Here is a 20,973-nt window from a genome sequence, read left to right as displayed (position 1 = left end):
CAAAAAAAGAGTAAAATAATTTATTTAAAAAATATATATTTTAAATATGTGGAAATAACAACACACTACTTGGTTAAGATATTTTTCTGACAAAAATATTTGGCAAAAAAGGCAAACTGCAGATACAGGTTTTATTTGACAAAATTGTAATTATGCAAAAAAAAAAAAAAAAGGCATAGAAAATCAAAAGCTCACAGGAAAAAGCATACAATGATTAGCAAGCACCTTTATTTATATAGCACATTTTCAAACAACAGACATTGCCCCAAAGTGCTTTACAAAAATGATGACATTAAAATCATCATTTAATATTACATAGAACAAATACGACTTATTCAAGAGCTAAAGAAAATAAATACGTTTTTAAAATAAGACCTAAAAGTGGCAATTGATGGAGTTGACCTCACGTGGAATGGATTACAACATAATCAGTTGTTAATGTTTCGGTAGTTTGCTCTTGTTTTTGCATGTGTTTTTTCATAATAGGGCTGGGAAGTATTATGATATACTGTATGTCATGGTGACTTTATAAATTGTCTATGGTTAGAGAATTTGCTGTATTGTGTTTATTGCGGTATGTAAATATATACGCGTAGCACAGCACTATTGACACTTTAGACTCATAAAACACATGAATGAGATGATAAAGAGCGGGACGTGCTTGATGTTAAAAAGAGTTATTAAGCACAATAAGGCATGAATTGTGCAGTGCTTGTACTGACTGGCACACTGCCAAAGCGCGCACACAGTAAGCTACTTCTCTCAGAAAGCAATTGTGAATTTGAGACGTGCTTGATGTTAAAAGAGTTATTAAGTACAATAAGCTGTGAAAAAGAACTCAGTGCGGTTCTTGCGCTGACACAGCTGAAGCGCGTGCACAGAAACCGCGTCTCTCAGCATGCGATAGTGAATTCAGATCTCTGTCACGTCTAATGGTCGCTTGAATGGTCGAATGCACACACAATTATGTCAAATGCCCATCTGTGTAATATTCATGTAAACACTGTCGGTTATGTCTCAAGTGAAAGTAAACAGTTGGGTGTAAACCGGATGTGTATCAGTATAATGGATCCCTGCATTCACTATTATAGTGACAGCACCCTAAGATATTTGCTGCTCTCTGTCATTAAAGTTAATCAAATAAAATAGAGAAAATAACTTGCTGCTCTTGACTGAATATTTACAGTACATTAATAATAATAAATGTAAATGTAATTCATGTAATTTGCTTCTTTGTTATTATTTTTAATAAAAAAATAAATAAAAAAATAACTATCGTTATAAGGAGCAGGTAAAGAAGATTGGAGCAGAAACGAAACGACAGCAGGCTGTCCATAAAGATGATGCACCTACCTGTGGCATCTGTTGTAAGACCAAGTTTGCAGATGGCTGTGGGCATCTGTGTTCCTACTGCCAGACCAAGGTCTGTGCCCGCTGCGGGGGAAGAGTGTCGTTGCGTTCAAATAAATACTTCCCAGCCCTGCGTTCAAATGTAACTATCGTGATATATATTGTTATCGTGAAGAAAACAAATCTCATATCGTGAAATAAGATTTTGGTATTATCACCCACCCCTAGTTCATTTTTTCTTTTTTATGACTGCCTGTCTAAAAAATATTTCCGCACAATTTGTCATGTCTCATTGCATTATCACAAATAAAACAACTGATTCCAATGTTTTCTTTAAATGCATAGTAAACTCTGTTTCAGACCAGTCACATGGCATCCCTTGTATAATAATCTACATTTTTTTTGTAACAATAAAGATTTATAATATTAACTGTTTATTGGTTACCACCAGTGATTAAAGCACAATATGTAAGATTTTTACATTAAAATATCCAAGAACCACTAGCACAGTGTTATACATTTTTTCACTTGTGTACTTACATTATCCCAAATGTTTCCAGCAATGTTTAAATCTAGAGAATTTTAATTTTAATGTCCCTCCTCATTACGTCTCCGGTCAATTCCGTCATGTCCGCATTATCCTTGGTTCCCTATCAGTCGCTCATTATGACGTAAGTCATGACCGACGAACAGAAATCTCGCTAGAGAGACCAATCTACTTTGAGTGAAACTAAACAAGCCAATGCACATTGGCGTGCAATCATTTGCATCAGCTGCTCAGCCTCACAGCACGGGTATATAATGAGCAGCAGGTGCGATTGCACTTCAGAGTGTGATCTCAACAAGCCTTTCTGGACCTCTCTATCCTGGTCCGGGTGTTACAGCACAGCAGTGCGAGCAGTCTTTCTCTCTCTCTTCTCTGTCTTTTTTTGTTTTTCCGGTTTTGAGCAAACAAAAAAGCTGTTATAACAGCTGGTAAGGTGCGCCATTCAGAGCGCTCAAAAGCTGTTTTTACAGCTGGTAAGACCTTCCAGCGAGAGAGAGAGACAGCGCACAGACAGGTGCACATTCCTGTCTGTGTTTGCAGTGACTGTTCCCCTGCGTGCTTCAGCACCACTGAGAGCAGTCCCTAAAAGAGCTTACACAGATAGAACGCGTCTTTTTAAAGATGACTTTCTATCTGTGTGTTTCTGGATACGGTCATTACGTGGGGTCACGGGATGGTCACGATCGCTGCCTCGTGTGTCTGGGCCTCAAACACGCTGAGGCAGCTTTTGTGGATGAGTCATGTACCCATTGTGGGAAGATGACCATCGCGGAGCTGCGGTCGAGACTCTCGTTCCTGCAAAGGGACGGTGCCTCTGCCTCAATCCAACCCTCCCCCATGCCATGGGGCATGCTTTCCCGGGCCGCCGACAGGATCGGGCTCTTGTGGAACCCTCCACCGTGTCCCGAGCCCTCGAGGCTGGATGATTGGTATCTCAGGGTGGCGCGACCCCTCGTTCCTGCGGGCAGGAGTCCCCTTGGAACAGGTGTCCAGGCATGCTGTGGTATTCACAGATGTGCCACGTACAACGGGCATGCAGTGCCAGGGGTGTGGAGTTGCTAACAGTACATCTCGCTCTGAGCTGCTTTAAAAGGCCGTTACAGGGCAGGGATGTCCTGGTCCGTACGGACAACACTGCGACCGTTGCGTACATCAATCGACAAGGTGCTCTACGCTCCCGTCGCATGTCGAAACTCACCCGCCATCTCCTCCTCTGGAGTCAGAAGCATTTGAGGTCGCTTCGACAAGCCATGTATGTCCCCAGTGTGCTCAACTGTGTGGCCGACGAGCTATCACGAGCTGTGCTCCCGGGAGAATGGCGGCTCCACCCCCAGGCGGTTCAGCTGATCTGGAGAGAGTTCGGGGAGGCTCAGGTAGACCTGTTTGCCTCCTCAGAAACTTTCCACTGCCAGCTGTTTTACTCCTTGACCGAGGGAACACTCGGCACGGATGCACTGGCACACAGCTGGCCCCGGGGCGTCTGCAAATATGCGTTTCCCCCAGTGAGCCTACTTGCACAGACACTGTGCAAAGTCAGGGAGGACGAGGAGCAGGTCCTTCTGGTGGCTCCCTAGTGGCCCACCCGTACTTGGTTCCCAGAACTCATGCTCATTGTGAAAGTCCCTCCCTGGCCCATTCCTTTGAGGAAGGATCTTCTGACTCAGAGATGGCACCCGCTTCCGAACCTCTGGAAACTGCATGTCTGGTCCCTGGACGGGAGGCGGAGGTTCTAGATGACTTACCCCCAGAGGTACTTAACATCATCAATTCTGCACGGGCACCGTCCACAAGACGTGTGTACGCCCTGAAGTGGAACCTGTTCATCGAGTGGTGTTCTTCTCGCCGAGAAAACCCCCGAAGAAGTTCCATAGGGTCTGTGCTTTCCTTCTTGCAGCAAGGGTTGGAGCGAAGGCTGTCTCCCTCCACCCTTAAAGTACATGCTGCATATATTTCCGCATATCATGACCACATAGATGGCAAAACAGTAGGAAAGCACGACCTGTTGTTAGGTTTCTTAGGGGTCGAGACGATTAAATCTTCCTCGATCCCCCTCCATACCCCCTTGGGACCTTTCCCTGGTGCTTTGAGCACTTCAGGATGCTCCCTTTGAGCCTTTGCAATCAACAGACTTAACCCTCTGGGGTCTGAGGTGTTTTCTGGGTCCTGGAGGTGTTCTGACATGCTCTGACATTTGTGCTTTTTTCTGATACTTGTGACATTTTCATGGCTAAAGTCTGATTACACTGTATTCAGCACAAACTCTGCTACAGTAATATGTCAGCAGCATGTATGTAAAAGTTTTTAGTTTTGAGATAATGACGTTCATGCATAGTTTGTGAAAAAACTAAAAAAACATTGTCACTGAAATAAGGTCATGAAACCCATACTAATTATTTATTCACAAGACTTTTGAAAATTGTCTCACATTTTTATTTTATTTTTTATTTATTTGATCAGGGACAATGCACAAAAACCATTAATCTAAGAAAGAAGAGATGTCATGTGCCAGGTTATAGCAAAAATGCTAATTTCCGCCTGCAGTCCCTGGACAGGTTGATGATATACTTACAAAATTTAAAAAAAATATGTACATATAATATATACATAGCCTAGAATATTTGCTTCAAAACTATGTGAAAATCATCCTGACTACTCATTCAGATAAAACAATATATTGATTTAAAATTTGTAAGATATGTTTTGTGTAAGAAAGCTTAATGCGGGGAGGCGTTAACCACCCATTAATATTTAGTGTTTCACACCTGAGAAAGACAAAGACCCTCCCCTAATGGCCCTATTAGGTGATATCATTATGAGGAGCCTTGCACAAAGAATGAGGAGAGACTTAAAAAAGAATGGCTTTTAGATTGTTTGGATTTATTTACAACACAACATAATCCAAAGATACACAACAAATGACAAAAAAGCACAATAGTAAACACACTGATCTAAAGACAAAGACTTGGTCAGTCACACACCTTTGTGCCATTCCTAAAACATAGTAGGCCACATACCTGTCATCTCCAAGGTGTTTGATTTTTCACTTTACCATGTTTATGTAGAGAGACTCATGTGAATGTTTAAGTCAGCAGGACTCATCAGTGGCATGTGGTCCCTTTAAAAATATTTTTTTAGAATAAAAACGCCTCCTGTGAACATGCTGATATTAAGAGAAACTATCGGGCTGCATGATTTTGGGAATACATTTTAGATTTTTCTGGTTAAAATTATGAAATTTACTAAATACATACACTATATATATATATATATATATATATATATATATATATGAACACCAAGTTTGTTGTGCCTTGTTGGCATATATGTGTAGGGCTATATAAAATTTTTAACAATAGCCTAGATAGCAGGCAGCCTATAAATCGTTAAAAAGGAAAACTTCAGTAACACTACACTAGAGAAAAATATATGGATTATCATATGTTACTTCAAACGTTTCCATACGTTACGCCGTTATGAAATGAGATTGGAGTAAAAACATGAAGCCTAATGTTTGGTGCGTTTTGCTTTTCAAACCCACAGCGCGAGTGACTCGAACTCACAGCGCGTGCAGAGGACATTTACTGAAGCGATCGAGCCCCTCCAAACTATCAAACATTATTCTTACCATATTATACATCTACGTGTGAGCAGATATCCACAAACACAGTATTTAACAGTAAACACAGGTCTAAACATTATAATATTCACCATGAATAAACACTCATACGAGCCTACTGTTATATCGTGCTGTTTAATTATCGAACATAAAAACATTCTCATGTCGTACATGTAGGCCTATATACATTTAGCATTAGGCTTCATATTTTTACTCCAATCACATTTCATAACGTACATTTTAGTCTGGCACCAGTTTAACTAGTAGCTACAATGTAAAGTTTATGCAACAATAACATGCTACTATTAGTGTCTTACCTTAAAAATCGTTCTCATTATCAAATCGTGTTCTTCTAATTCTTCTGAGGTAAATCCAAGGTTAACAGCACAGCACAAACAAGTCGATGAAAACCAGAGCAGTACCGAAGTCGCTGATTCTTTGTTTTGAGGTGATGAGGGCGGTAACAGCTCTGCGTTCCTCCCCGTGGATCATTTGCATGTGAACAGCTCTTGCCCGCGTGGTCACATTAGCGCTAATCAGCTCGGGCTGGAGAAACTGTACATGTCGTTGCTTTCATACGAATTACTTAAAGTAACAACAGGTAGTTTTTTGCTCTCGGGCTCCCCCTACAGTTGGGAAACAGTATTGTCCTCTACTACTGTCGTAAACTCTGTCATCCTACATGCACGTGCAATTGTTGACAACCATGATAGCCCTGAACACTGTAGGAGGAGGTCACATGCAGGTGTTCTGCTTGCGTCGCGTGTGAAATGTTTTCATCCCAGGTACAGTGGCATATATTTCAGCATGTCATATGAATATAATTTCATGGGTTTTATTTTTTTTCTAACGACAAATGATCGCGATGCTCACGTTTACAAGCCAGCGTCATTATAGTAGCCTAGTCTATTGGTTACCGTTTTACTGGATCTATATGATACTTCAATGCAATGTTTGAGTGGTTGATAATAACCATATATCGTCAATATTATAATATCAAGCTACCATAAATGAATCTGCAAATTTTACAAATCGATTTGCATTATAGCTTGAGGCAAGACAAATAAACAAATATCACAGACATGTTAGGTATCCTAAAATATGATTTTATTAAGGCGAGACACTACAGGTGAATAGGGTAAAAATTTTAACTTAGAGATATCACCATAAAACTTTACCAGTTGATTACTCACATGAAGAGGAGAAAAAAATGTATTGCAAGTTCACTGTAATTTTATGTTTAAATATGCTAATCAGGCTATATCTCATTAAATATGCACTAATTTGCATATATTTTGAAGTGACGAATCTGACCATTGAAAAAAACAAGGTTCAAAATTATTTTTGCATTTTGTTGATATATTCAATGAAAATACATTTTCAGAGGGGATTATGAATATCTCCTTTTGTTACCCTGTAAATCAGAAAATACTGCCAATAGCCTTAAAAAATTGATTTCTGCCCTATTTTTAGGCATAAAATGTCATATAAATCAGGCCAAGAATGATATATCAACAAATCCCTCTGAACAAACATTCACAATATAGTTAGGAATACGACTGTAAAGTTTGGTGTATGTAGGTGCTACAGAAGTGAAAAATCGTCACGAGGAGTGCAAGAAAAAACTCGTTTTGAGAAAACGGCCTTTAAAGATTGTTATGGTAAAATTTTACTAATTTCTATTGAAAGCCATGAATTACAGACAAAATATGCTTTAGGTCCAAGTAAAATCCATGCATCACACTTTATAACATCCAAAACTCATTATTGCTTCATCCATCACTGATCATAACATCCAAAACAACACATCAACAGTCCATCACACAGGTGTGACAAAAAACGAAATATATAACACCCACAGCAACATCACGTGACGCTTCTGAAGATGACTGCATCAGCATTCGAAACTGTCAAGGTATGACAACAAACTTTAAACCTGTCGTATAAGAAAGAATTTGTATTATAAATACAAATAGTAAGCTAAATTAACTTGTTTGGATTAACACATCAACATGAACTTCAACTGAAGACCATTACATCACAAACTTCAAACTGACAGAACACAACCTTTACACCTAGTTAATTTACAGTCTACATATCCATGCCAGCACCATATGTAGGGCCCTCCTCCATCTCCTGCTGGTGTCTTTTCACTTTTTTGGCTGTGCTTACACTTTTACGGCTCCGTTTTACACTAGCGGAATGGACACTATTGGCTTTTGAAATCCTAACCATGTCGTCATCCTTCATTGCATTGACAGTTACGACTGTGCTCTGAAGCCACAGTTTCTCCATCACAGCCAGCATGGCAGAGGCACCCTCATTAAATATAGAAATAGCCATACTGGCTGCAGCCTCAACTCTGCTTTTCCCCACAAAGACTGTTTTTGGACATCGGGCCCATATGACCAAGTTGAGGCATTCGTTGGCATTCTGAGTGCCTCCATGCTGCATGCGCTTGAGCAGGCTGTCACTGGACATCCGGTGATAGACAGGGATGAGCTTCTGACCCACCTCCCGTGATAAAAAGTTTCCTGTGTGAAGACTATGGCTCTCTGGCTTTTTTCCATTCTCCTCTGCTCTCCTGTACCAACACCAGGATGGATTACACCTAGTGTGTGTAGGACTTTTATCACTAGACATGGAGTGGAGGAGACCTGCCCATATTTCTGCCTTCATTTGATCCAGTGACCCTTGATTATTTAGAATAGCCCCCCTGTAATAATTCTGCAAGGCTTTACATTTCTTGGCAGTGAGCTTACCCTGACCTTTGCCCCCTAACTTACGCTCAGCACTCAGTTTCCTAAGTGCTGTGCCCATACGCTTGTGAGCATGATTTATGCACTCAAGCTTTACAATTTCATGTCCAGGGTATGGGTTGAGCGCAACCACCTCCCTGAATGCTGCACTGTCCCCATCTGACAGCATCTCTGTGTAGCGCAGCTGATGCTGAGACACAGACCTGGCCCACATCCTCTTGGCTGCCTCCTGCTCCATGGCCTTACTTGACCCTGAGAAATTTTTTGCACAGTCTACATGACTCTCCTTCCAGCTTTCAAATTCCTCCCGCGTAATCTTACCACCTCGCCTAGCACACTCTCTCAGGGTACAAGCATGGCAGTAGGAGGATAGGACCTCAAAGTCCACTACCAGCCCAGTGAGGATGTCGATGCACACACCAATGCCGTAGTGGGACGTGAAGCCTCTCTTCTGCCAGGTGCCATCAAAAGACACACTGATGTTTATCATGGCATCCTCATCCTCCCTTACTATCTCAGCCACATCAGGGTCAATATCTGCGTATGCCTGCCTGATCTGATCCCTGGTTCTCTGCAGTGACTCCAAGCCTCTCTCAATTTCAGCGACTGAAATTAAATTTATAGCTTATTACTAACTGTTCATCCATATTATAAAACACAAATAGATGGATGCCATAATCTTTAATGCCGAGAGAGAGAGAGAGAGAGAGAGAGGGAGAGGGAGGAAGAGAGATAAAGAGAAAGAGAAAGAGAAAGAGAGAAAAATATCTTCACTAAGATATTTACACCTTGGAAAAATAGCCAAAAGAAAACTGAATTTCTGTAAACTGCTTTGAGAGAGAGAGAGAGAGAGAGAGAGAGAGAAAGAAAGAGAGAAAGAGAGAAATAAAGAAAGAAAGAAAGAAATAAATAAAGAAAAAAAAAAGAGAGAGAGAGAGAGAGAGAGAGAGAGAGAGAGAGAGAGAGAGATTTTTCTATACCTGTTACTGTCTTTTGGTGTGTCTGATACGTTTTAACATGAAGACCAGGAATCCCCAACACTTTGCTGATTTTTTTTAGAGCTGCATATCCCAAGCCTAACTCATGAGCTAAAAGCACCATTCGCACATTCACATCAAACGCCACATCGTTCCTGGATGCGTCTTGTAGACGCGTAGATGTATAGACACTTTGCCTGTACCTATCCTCTTTGCAGAGACAGCACTCTAGTACTAAACTACTACAGAACCCATGATTCTTTGGGTCGATGTTAACTTTCAGCCCTGTCCCTGTGCAATTAGGACAAATTAAACCACCGATCAGTTCATTCAAACGCGCTACATGAACTATCAGCCACTGCTGAGTGGCGCTTTGATTACCTCCGCTGCTGTCTGAACACTCCTGTTTTCCAAACGACAGTTTACGCATCGACGCACTATGTGATGGCATTTCAACATCTTCTGTCTTCATTGGTGATCCCTTGTGTCTTCTTGCTAATGACAACTGTTTTCGTTTTTTCTGAGAGACTTTTACACGCGTATCTTTCGACATTTTGAATACCGGCGCGGAAATGTCAGAGCGCGTCATGTTACGATTCTGAACGAATCACGTTGTCAGAAATTGGCTTCAGCCAATGAGATTGCGCATTTCGAGTTAAATCACCCATTTTACTTTCATGATTGGTTGCTGATCGACAGGAAATGACCAAATTTGGATCCGACAGCATTGCAAAGGAAAGAGAGAGCTTTACAGCGGTGTTAGGGAGAAGAGCGATCGCGGAGCAGTGGGATGATTTAGAACGCCAACTTTTGACGAATTTAGACGAAATCTACAGGCGCAAACAGACAAAGTGTAGTAAAATAAAGACCTTAATGTGTATTTCGGACTTTTTTTCACCACAAGTCTGAAAGAAGACATGTTATTGAAGACATATAGCCCAAAATCTCAAAATTGACCAGTGAAAAAAAAACGATGTTTTTGCCTGCCGTGTCTCGCCTTAATAATCTTCCTCCTTTCTTTGTACATGTTGAGTAGACTACACTTTTTAGGTCAAACATTTGCTATTTGCATTTCATCGATTGCAAAGTTCAAATCAGAACGAGAATACTAGTGATAGCTAACCATCAAAAACTAGAATATCGTTTACTAGCTACCAGATTGATAATTCGCTACTACTCTAGCGAATTAGAGAGGTTAGAGAGAGGCATTCTTTTTTCGATGGGGGGTTTGATGCTCCCTGCACACGCAAGGTCTCTCGCTCGCTTTCTCTCTCTGCCGTCCGCGCGCGTTGGAGCAGTCTCTGTCTCGCGTGCGCGCTCGCTCTAGATTCCGGGAGATTTGAACTAATTTGCGGTATAACTTGTCGATCACGAGTGGCTCAACAGGTAGATCTATAGATAAACTCATCTTTCAGGGATTTGACCGACCGGGTTGACAATTTAGCGTGAGAAACCGGGGGTGTGGCGTACGTGTGAGCGTGTGAAACCAATCAAATGCGGGTGTCTCACGGCCAATGCGTGAGAGTTGGCAGCTCTGCTTGATCCTCGTTCTGCCTTTAACGCGATCACTTTCTCTTTTTCTCTTTTTGCTTTGCTCCGATAAAACCTTTGCTTTCTTGTTTTTCTGTGCTGCTTCGGCCATGACTATAACATTTGGCTCGCAAGTCCGATTTTAAGGAAGTGGGGGTGGTGGTGGAAGTGACGTATATGCCGTAAAGCAGTCGAATTTTGTAGTTCTCTTTGTTCGCCGGTTACTACCCGAAACCCGAAGTTTAAAAGTACGATTAAAAACGCTACAGACCCCGTCAGGCTATGGCAGACGTGTCATTCAACCTATTGTAAGTCGATGTACCATCACAAGAGACTTGGAAATATATTATGAAGGTTGAAAAGTTACCTGTTGTTACTTTAAACAGAGAATATATATATATATTTTTTTATAGATTTGTTTTTATTAACATATTTACTTACAAGATGTTAATAAAGTGTACAAAGGATCTACAGTTTGATACATTACTTACATCTTAAGTACAAGGAATGAACATTTTCAAATTTTGAACATCAGACGTAAAATAAATAAAGTAAGTAAATAAAATCAAATATTAAAACAAAAGCAAATATTACATAAACATTTCCCATCCCACCCCCCACCCTCTTCCCATGTATGGTTGTCAATTTCTTTTCATTTATATAAGCAGTCTATACAGTTTATACATATATCCATCTGTATACTCACATATTTAAATAAATCTACATATTACTCACAATAAATGCATCAATAAGGAAGTTATACAAGATAGACCTGCAGAGGACTAATTTGAAGCAGGTCCAGGAAGGCTCATACTAACATGGTGAGTCAAGTCTAGGGAAGGCAAAATGTCTATGAAAGGGCCCCAGATTTCTCTAAAGGCTACATGCTTCCCTCTCACATTATATAATATCTTTTCGGGTGTGCAGTAAGACACAAGCTCATTAATCCAACGTTTTACTAAAGGTGAATTTTCAGATTTCCAGTTGATCAGAATACATTTTTTTGCTGCAGTGCTCGCGAGTAAGATAAAATATTTTTTGTAGTAGTTCACATCAATAGAGCTTGTGTCCCAGAGAATATTTTTTTTGATATGGTTTACATCATTTAAAAATGGAGACTTCAAGCTTCGTAAAGATATGTTTCATGTCACAGTGACAAACATTCGCTGAGTTATAGGTCATTTTCTGTCGTGTTTCAGAATGAACTTCACATTGAGAGAGACAGGAGAAAGCGCATCATGTTTATTTTCTTTATTTTATGAAAAACACAACATTTTGTTTTTATTATGAGTGTACACAAATAAAAGAAGACATTTAACAGTTTTGAATGATGTGTAACACTTATATGTAAGATCAAAATCAACAGAGTATTTTGAGTTTGTTTTGCACTGATAAGAAAAAAAGGGAGCAGATCACGCCGGCGTGATTGCCAACCCCAGAGGGTTAAAGCTTCTTTCCATGAAGACTTTGCTGCTGGTTGCACTGGCCTCGGTCAAGAGGGTAGGGGACCTGCAGGCATTTTCGGTCGACGAATCGTGCCTAGAGTTCGGGGTGGGTGACAACCACGTAGTACTGAGACCCCAGCCTGGCTATATGCCCAAGGTTCCTACCACTCCCTTCAGGGACCAGGTAGTGAACCTGGAAGCGCTGCCCCTGGAGGAGGCAGACCCTGCCCTGGCTTTACTCTGTCCCGTTCACGCTCTGCGTATGTACGTGGACAGAACTCAAAGCATCAGGAGGCCAGCAGAAGGGAAAGGCTGTCTCCAAGCAGAGGATGGCCCACTGGATAGTGGATGCCATCGCCTTGGCTTACCAAGCACAAGGCGTTCCCTGCCCCCTCAGGGTGCATGCACACTCCACGAGAGGCGTTGCATCCTCCTGGGCGCTGGCACGTGGCTCCTCGCTAACAGATATCTGTAGAGCTGCGGGCTGGGCGACACCTAACACGTTCGCTAGATATTATAGCCTACGTGTAGAGCCGGTCTCCTCCCTTGTTCCCTAAACGGGTAGAAGCACCGAGAGGCCCCCGCTCTGTTGGCTTGCTGCACCATACTGTGCACCCTTATTGCTCCAGAGTGAAAAACCTGTTGAGTCCTCCAAACTCCCTCGACCAGGACATGGCGGAGCGTCCGGCGCCAGTCCTTTATTTGCTGAATCCTTGAGAATCGGGTGTAGGCTGGGTTCCATATGTGTGACACTACGGGAATCGCATATTTGTATATTTCTCCACGGCTGCTCCTAACGGAAGCCCGTGTCTTTCCCTTGGGCTAAGTCACCCACTATTTCATATGTAGTACAGCCCCCGGGCTAGTTCATATGTATTCCCCACATAACTCCTTGAAGAAAGTGGCTTCCTTAGCGTTCTCCTTCCTAACAGAAGGGCACGCTTTCCCAGTGTTATCCAATAATCTCACTATATGGGTTATCACGGAACAACAGTGACAGATACACTGTGTAAGCCTTCTCCTATCATCCTTCCAGGCAAGAAGGGCTTGCACAGGGCGCTGGATGTGGTGTAGCAGCTGTGGCGCTTTGTTAGGGATTCCTATTTGTCGGTCACGATGTACGTTATAGTGACCGACTGATAGGGAACGTCTCGGTTACATATGGTAACCCTCGTTCCCTGAAGGAGGGTACATAGACGTACGTCCCGTTGCCACATCTGCTGCCGCCTGCCGGGGCGGCCAGCTTATCAGGCTTGGCTTCTCTGCAAAAAAACTGAAGTGCAATCGCACATGTTGCTCATTATATACCCGCGCTGCGAGGCTGAGCAGCTGATGCAAATGATTGCACGCCAATCTGCATTGGCTTGTTTAGTTTCACTCGAAGTAGATTGGTCTCTCTAGTGAGATTCTTATTTGTCGGTCACGACGTACGCCTCCGTTCCCTCCTTCAGGGAACGAGGGTTACCATATGTAACCGATACGTTTCCACTTTTACTGCCGTAGAAACCATGGCAACACATTGAGTCTCATGAAAAAATGCAAAAGTAATAGTTGTAGCGTCTAGTACGCCACTCTGTTTTTGTTTCGCAAAGGACATCATGGACAACGATTATCCATTATAATTTGCAGTAGGTACTGTCACCAAAGGTAACTACAAAAAAAACATAAATGTACGGGTGATTCAAATGATTGGTGTTTTATTAGTGATAATGTTGGGGAGAGGATACATATTCCAAACCTTTCTGAAAATACAGTATGAGAATTAACTACACAATTACTAGAAAGATTTACCTTGGATATTATACAATTTGCATGCATACAAAATTTGTGGAAAAAGACACATTTTTTCAAGACGTTTCCAACTCTAACTTTGAACCAATTCTATAGAATATATATATATATATATATATATATATATATATATATATATATATATATATATATATATTAGTGCTGGGCAACGATTAAAAATTTGAATCACGATTAATCGCATGAATTTATTGCGATTAATCGTGATTAATACAAATGTGAATACAAATGTTTTCCTTTGTATTAGTGTATCATAATTTGCACATGCAACACAGAAGATGTGCATGTGTGGATCAGGTGACGCGCGTGCATTCATTGACGTCTTTTCTTTGTCGATCTCATTTGATTCATTTGGATTTTGAGACTTTCATTTCGCGGTTTTTAAGCATTTCACAACCCACACACAAACAACTACAAATGAATAGGCCTGGTGCTAATTATTAATGTGTGCACAACTATACATCTATTTGACAAAATTCACTACATTTAAACTAATACAATACAACTTGTGTGTGCAAAATCCAAAATCACATGAATGTGCAGCATTTTGTACAAATAGAGACATAGTTGTTAATACAAAACCTCGATTTTGTATTAATGTAGGCCAGAATTTGTGCATGCAACAAGTAAGATGTGCATTTGTGGATCAGGTGACACGCGTGCATTCATTGACTCGTTTCTGAGTCGATCCTATTTGATTCATTTGGATTTTGAGACTTTCATTTCGCGGGTTTCGCCTTCCACGATCCACACACAGCTGTCTGAGAAAACCTGCTACCACTAGATGGCAGTATTGTGCTAAAACAGACAACGGCCGCGTAATCAGGCGTTCTTCCGCATTTAAGACGCTTAATGAGAGTGATATTGAAGCACCAAATTTAGTACACAATAATATAGGCCTACCCTATTAATAAAGCATACTTTATAGAGGCAAACATTACATCAGATTATGAACAACACCCATAGAAAACCATTATAAAACGCTTAACGTGCAATCGCGCGTTGCATGTTCAGTAAGGTGTATTGGCTATAGTTTAAATATCACCGTCTTACTGCATTGACGTTAAGCTTTTTCTTTATAATATGCTCTATGGGAGGAAAACTATATAGCCTACAGACAAGAGACTACATGAACGCAACGCACGGCGTTTCAAGTTAATACAATTTTCCTTCCTGTTAAAAAAAGGTGAAATTTCGCAGTTGCGTTCATATTATATGCTTATTTTTATCTGACTACACATTGTGTACATAGTATACAAGCAGGAATTTGAAAATGTCTGTTTTTAAATATTAAAGACGATTTTCGCAGTACATTTGTTTTCCCTTGACCCTAAGCCTGCTAGGCTATAGTCTTACTATAGCACGATGAGTTTTAACAATATGCAACCATTGTATATCGACATGAAATATTATTGAAAATCAACTGGCGTAGCGGGCCTGTAGCTGCATATTTCTACATGAGAATGCTTTGACGCGCTAACCACAGCTCATGATGCACAAGGGAACGTCTGCCAATTCCACTAACTGCGTTAAAACCACTATAATGTCATTCTATATAGATCAGTGGTTAAAACGTATAATTTGTTTTAATTCAAATTACTTTTAAAATTTAATAACAGACATTTTCAAATTCCAAAGCTCGTAGAAGGTTTCTGTAAGACTGACTTACAAGTAAAATTTGGACAATACTTCCCTTCATGTAGCCTGTATTCTGCAGAAAAATACTGTAATTCACCAAAAGGGGTTTTTCATGTTCAAAATGGTTGTAGTTGTAGTGTTCCTAGTGACTAGACTGGCTTACTACAGGTGAAATTGTCCCAATACATCCCATGTAGCCTATTTAGTAAACAATTATTATTTTATAAAAAAAATACTGTAATTAACCAAACGGGTTTTTGGTGACTTACTACAGGTGAATAATGTAAAATTTCACACGACTTATCACTAGGAACGTACTACAACCTTTGGAACATGAATAGAAAAACAATTTACAGTAATTTAAAAAATTGTAGGCTACTGTTCAATCGAGATATTGGCTGGACATAGTACAGTAACAGTAGGCTAAGTCAGTCTGCCCACTAGACTTCCAAGGTTATAATATAACCTTGGAAGTATGTTCATTTGAATGAATGACTGGACGTTTATATATTTTTGACTGTGAGTGGAGTTTGCAGATGGTCCCTTTATAAAATGTGGCGAATATCAAACGTAAAACTTACTTCACTGCGCTCTCGGACCGGTTGCTCTCCCATAGTCCCATTCACATGCAAAGTTAAACGCAACTGCAGAATTTTTATTTCATGTTAAGCTTTTTCTTTTTAACAGGCTCGGAAAGGAAAATTTGATTAACTTGAAACGCCGTACGTTGCGTTCATGTAGTCTCTTGTCTGTAGGCTATATAGTTTTCCTCCCATAGAGCATATTATAAAGAAAAAGCTTAACGTCAATGCAGTAAGACGGTGATATTTAAACTATAGCCAATACACCTTACTGAACATGCAACGCGCGATTGCACGTTAAGCGTTTTATAATGGTTTTCTATGGGTGTTGTTCATAATCTGATGTAATGTTTGCCTCTATAAAGTATGCTTTATTAATAGGGTAGGCCTATATTATTGTGTACTAAATTTGGTGCTTCAATATCACTCTCATTAAGCGTCTTAAATGCGGAAGAACGCCTGATTACGCGGCCGTTGTCTGTTTTAGCACAATACTGCCATCTAGTGGTAGCAGGTTTTCTCAGACAGCTGTGTGTGGATCGTGGAAGGCGAAACCCGCGAAATGAAAGTCTCAAAATCCAAATGAATCAAATAGGATCGACTCAGAAACGAGTCAATGAATGCACGCGTGTCACCTGATCCACAAATGCACATCTTACTTGTTGCATGCACAAATTCTGGCCTACATTAATACAAAATCGAGGTTTTGTATTAACAACTATGTCTCTATTTGTACAAAATGCTGCACATTCATGTGATTTTGGATTTTGCACACACAAGTTGTATTGTATTAGTTTAAATGTAGTGAATTTTGTCAAATAGATGTATAGTTGTGCACACATTAATAATTAGCACCAGGCCTATTCATTTGTAGTTGTTTGTGTGTGGGTTGTGAAATGCTTAAAAACCGCGAAATGAAAGTCTCAAAATCCAAATGAATCAAATGAGATCGACAAAGAAAAGACGTCAATGAATGCACGCGCGTCACCTGATCCACACATGAACATCTTCTGTGTTGCATGTGCAAATTATGATACACTAATACAAAGGAAAACATTTGTATTCACAAAAATGTCTCTATTTGTACAAATTGCTTCACATTCATTCAATTTTGAATTTTGCACACGCAAGTTGAAAGGCATGGATAAAACATTTCTGCAACATGTATCAAGTTCATTGATAAGTGTGCTTGCACGTGTTAATCATTTTGATACTTTAATCATCCCATAGTGTATTGCGCACTTTTGATTTAAATTTACTGCTATATACACAAAAGTGCAATAACGTGGTTTGCAAAAACTTTAAACAAATAAGGTGCTTTATACCAGCAGTATTCCCTTTACACAGTAGCAATAAAATATTTATTGTAAATCTCAACTTAAACATTAATGTAATCAAATAAAATATTAAAACAAAGCTATGCCACTGTCAGGGCATTACCTTTTATCTAGCTTGTTAAAACGAGTCCAGTTTTCTTGTTTTTTTTTCTGAACAGGTATCAACAGGTATCTTTTATCAGGGAGCAGCAGAAACAGTCTATGTAGTCAGAGGTCATGACCACTACTACAGATATAAGTCGACCAACGTTAGTTCTCTAATAGTTTGTTCGTGACATGGTTTCCCACGTACACTAAGATTACATTAAACAGATGTAAAGCCCAATTTATACTTCTGCGTCGAACTCACGCCGTAGCTACGTACCTGCTGTGTGTAGCGCGCTTACCCTGACGTGAACCTCTCCAAAAATGTAACAATGCGTCAATTCTACGCGTACCGCAAGCGCTGTGATTGCTAGAACCGCTCCCTCTGCATGTGTAATTGCGCGTCAAGGGGGGCAACGACGCAGAAGTATAAATAAAAACCAACGCGTAGTCTATAGGTCCGACGCAAAATTATAAATCAGACTAGAGTGAGGTGAAGTAGTCGAGCACAGGTGCAGCGACAAGCGGGTGCGTTCCTGTGAAACTGTTGCGGTAGTGATGTTACGTTCGTGAACGAATCGTTCTTTTTGAACGAATCTTTTAGGTGAACGAATCATTCTCGTTCACATTATCCATTGACTCATATTTCTCGTTCACTGAAATTCCTCCCTCCACCACTGCGCGCCGCTATTGCGCGCATGCGCAGCTCAATGAACCGTGTAGCTCTGTGGACCGTTTCATGTCAAAGACAAAGAGTGACTAAACCTCGAGCCAATAGCCTTCGAGTATGATACGAGGACGGAGCATGTGATTTGTTGAATCCAAGGGGGTAATCCATCGACCGGAAGTTGAAGCCCGCCGGGTGCCGCCATGTTGTAGCAGAACTTCACTTGCGTTAGCATTTCCATTGACTCCCATTCATTTTTGCGTCACTTTGACAGCGAATAACTTTACATCTGAGGCGTTTAAAGACTCCATTTGTCCATTATTTATTTCTAAAGAAACACGACAATGTGTAAAGGGCTCCATTACCTTCTATGTTACACTATGGCCCCGTAGAAACAGATTTAGTAAAAATAGGCTAACGATTGCGTCATAACCACTCGACTCTCTGTCGCGCTGTACAGAAGTTACCGTACAGACAGGAGGAGAAGCTCGCAGGCAATCGGGGGGACGTCCCGTCAAGGGAGAAGCCCATAGATAATGAGTCCATAAAAGCAACGGAATTCTTACTCCTGCTCACTCACGCCAAATAACTCTTTGCTCAAGTTCCCCGTCTCTGCAAGATTAACGTTGGCAGTTTTCACGCACAGCTACTAGAAGATTAACGTCTGTCAGACAGGTTGCTCACGTCATCAAGCTTAGTTTGAGTCGGTCTGAGTCTGCGCGTCAGGAACGGAAGTTCTCAAAAATCGCTAAAAGTGGGCTTCAACTGTCTCAACTGAGTTCCAATGAGATCGCTCTGTCCATTTCTTTTACTGTCTATGGTTGAATCTAGTGAACGAATACGCCCTTTATTTGAGTTGCTTTGAGTTTGAACGAGTCAAATGAACTGTTACATACATCTCGTTCGTGAATGATATTGCTCTCTGTTTTGAGTCTGAACGAGAGAGAGAGATCTCCCGTTCGTGAACGAATTGAACGAACTGGTTGCTATACCCAGTTCGTGTACCAGGTCGGCCATTCTGTCAATCTAGTTCATCAATCAGCAGAAAGTGAATGCAAAGCGCAGGTATCCGTACTGTGCACGCGCAATTCATATCTTACATACAGAACATAACTCCTCGTTTAACTCGTTCTGACCAAACAAATAAAATGTTAACTAGCCTGCCTAGTATGCAAACAAATTAAAAAACACTTGTGATTTGGTCATCCGAAAAGAGTGTAATTTAAAAGATAAAAATAGTGTAAAGACTTTGATCGCTTATTTAGACTTATTTTATCCATTTAATGAGTAGGGCACCATTTTTAATAGTCAAATCAGTTTTTATTTTGTAACAAGTAAATACGTTAGTTGAACAACACATTTTGCCGCACCTGCTGCTGACGTATTTGTGTAATATGGAAAAAAAACTGAACGAATCAGTGAACGAATCAGAACGAATCCTTTTGGTGAACGAACTAAAAATGAACGAGTCTCTGTAAAGAATCAAAATTTCCACCACTATGTTGCGGTCATGCTCGCCTCACGCACGCGCCCGCGCCCTCCCGTTGCCGAAGTTGAATTTTCTATACACGAATCCGACGAGCGTTCTGTGTAGGCTGCCATCTTGTGGCGACGCCATTACTGAGCTGTTACTGGTGTGTAAACAAACCTCCGTGATAACGCACCCTCGATGACAGCTACAGCCAGGCAGAATGACTTGTTGGGTTGATGATGTTAGACAGTGGCCTCCAGTCACAGATGCAGGTACAAACGATCTTACAGATTATTTATGAAAATAGCTTGGCAAGCTAGCTAGGCTAACGTTAGCTAACGAGGAAACTATAAAAATATCTGTCCATTTGGCAACAATAAATAAATGAATGACATCAAATAAACAAATTCATGTTTTTCATTTGTGTCCATTATTTATCTCATTTTCACATTGCAAAAGGCAAGGGTAAGGTACAGCTAGAAAGTATACATAATATCGACCAATTAGTGTTTTTAAACCATGGAAAGAGGTCAATATAACAGCAGGAGAACAATTATGTCACATAACGTTACATTTAGCTCAGGAAAGCCATTTAATGACCATAGCATGTTAATTGAATAGAACAAATAGATAGAGAGGAGATTTTGCTGAGCACTATAATACATATTTATTATATTTTTTTTACTTATGTCATTAAATAATTGTTATTATAACAAAAACTGCATTATATTTAATTTAGTTTGTTATTTTAATTTGTTATTTAAAAATAATTCTGTCACAGTCAAGCAAATCAAACATTAATAACAGACATTACAGTAATGTTACTAATGTTACTGCCCCAATGCGCCCTTTACTGCCGCCATTGAAACAATTTAAAACGGAACGTTTTCCCACTCGACATTATAAAAGTTGTAACGTTAGTGACAGTCGTAAATCGCGGGCTGTTTATTCCATTGGACGCAAGTTGCAACTAAAACAATAGGAGGCAATGGCGCAACGCTACCCAGCAACAGCTCAGTTATGGCGCCCGCTTACTTCCGGTAGTTTCGCCGGATTCGTCTATAGTCTAACTTTTTGTAGCTACACGACGCGCTGCACAAATCATTGGAAGAGAGACTGATCCTCGGCTCGCTGTTTGTGAGTTTCCACAATCTAAATAGTT

The 20,973-nt window shown here is 40.5% G+C and overlaps 1 protein-coding gene across 17 annotated transcripts in view; it reads left to right on the top strand.

Moving 5' to 3' along the window:
- The window catches only part of rims1b (regulating synaptic membrane exocytosis 1b), a 137,092-nt gene that overhangs the window by 17,729 nt on the left and 98,390 nt on the right, over positions 1 to 20,973 (top strand). The gene's annotated exons all lie outside the window — the stretch shown is intronic.

Source organism: Rhinichthys klamathensis, unplaced genomic scaffold (genome assembly GCF_029890125.1).
Source record: "Rhinichthys klamathensis goyatoka isolate OS25496 unplaced genomic scaffold, OSU_Roscu_1.1 h1tg000111l_1, whole genome shotgun sequence".
Classification (NCBI taxonomy): Eukaryota; Metazoa; Chordata; class Actinopteri; order Cypriniformes; family Leuciscidae; genus Rhinichthys; species Rhinichthys klamathensis.
Note: the sequence above shows the minus strand (reverse complement) of the source record. Positions and strands in the feature narration are given on the sequence as shown.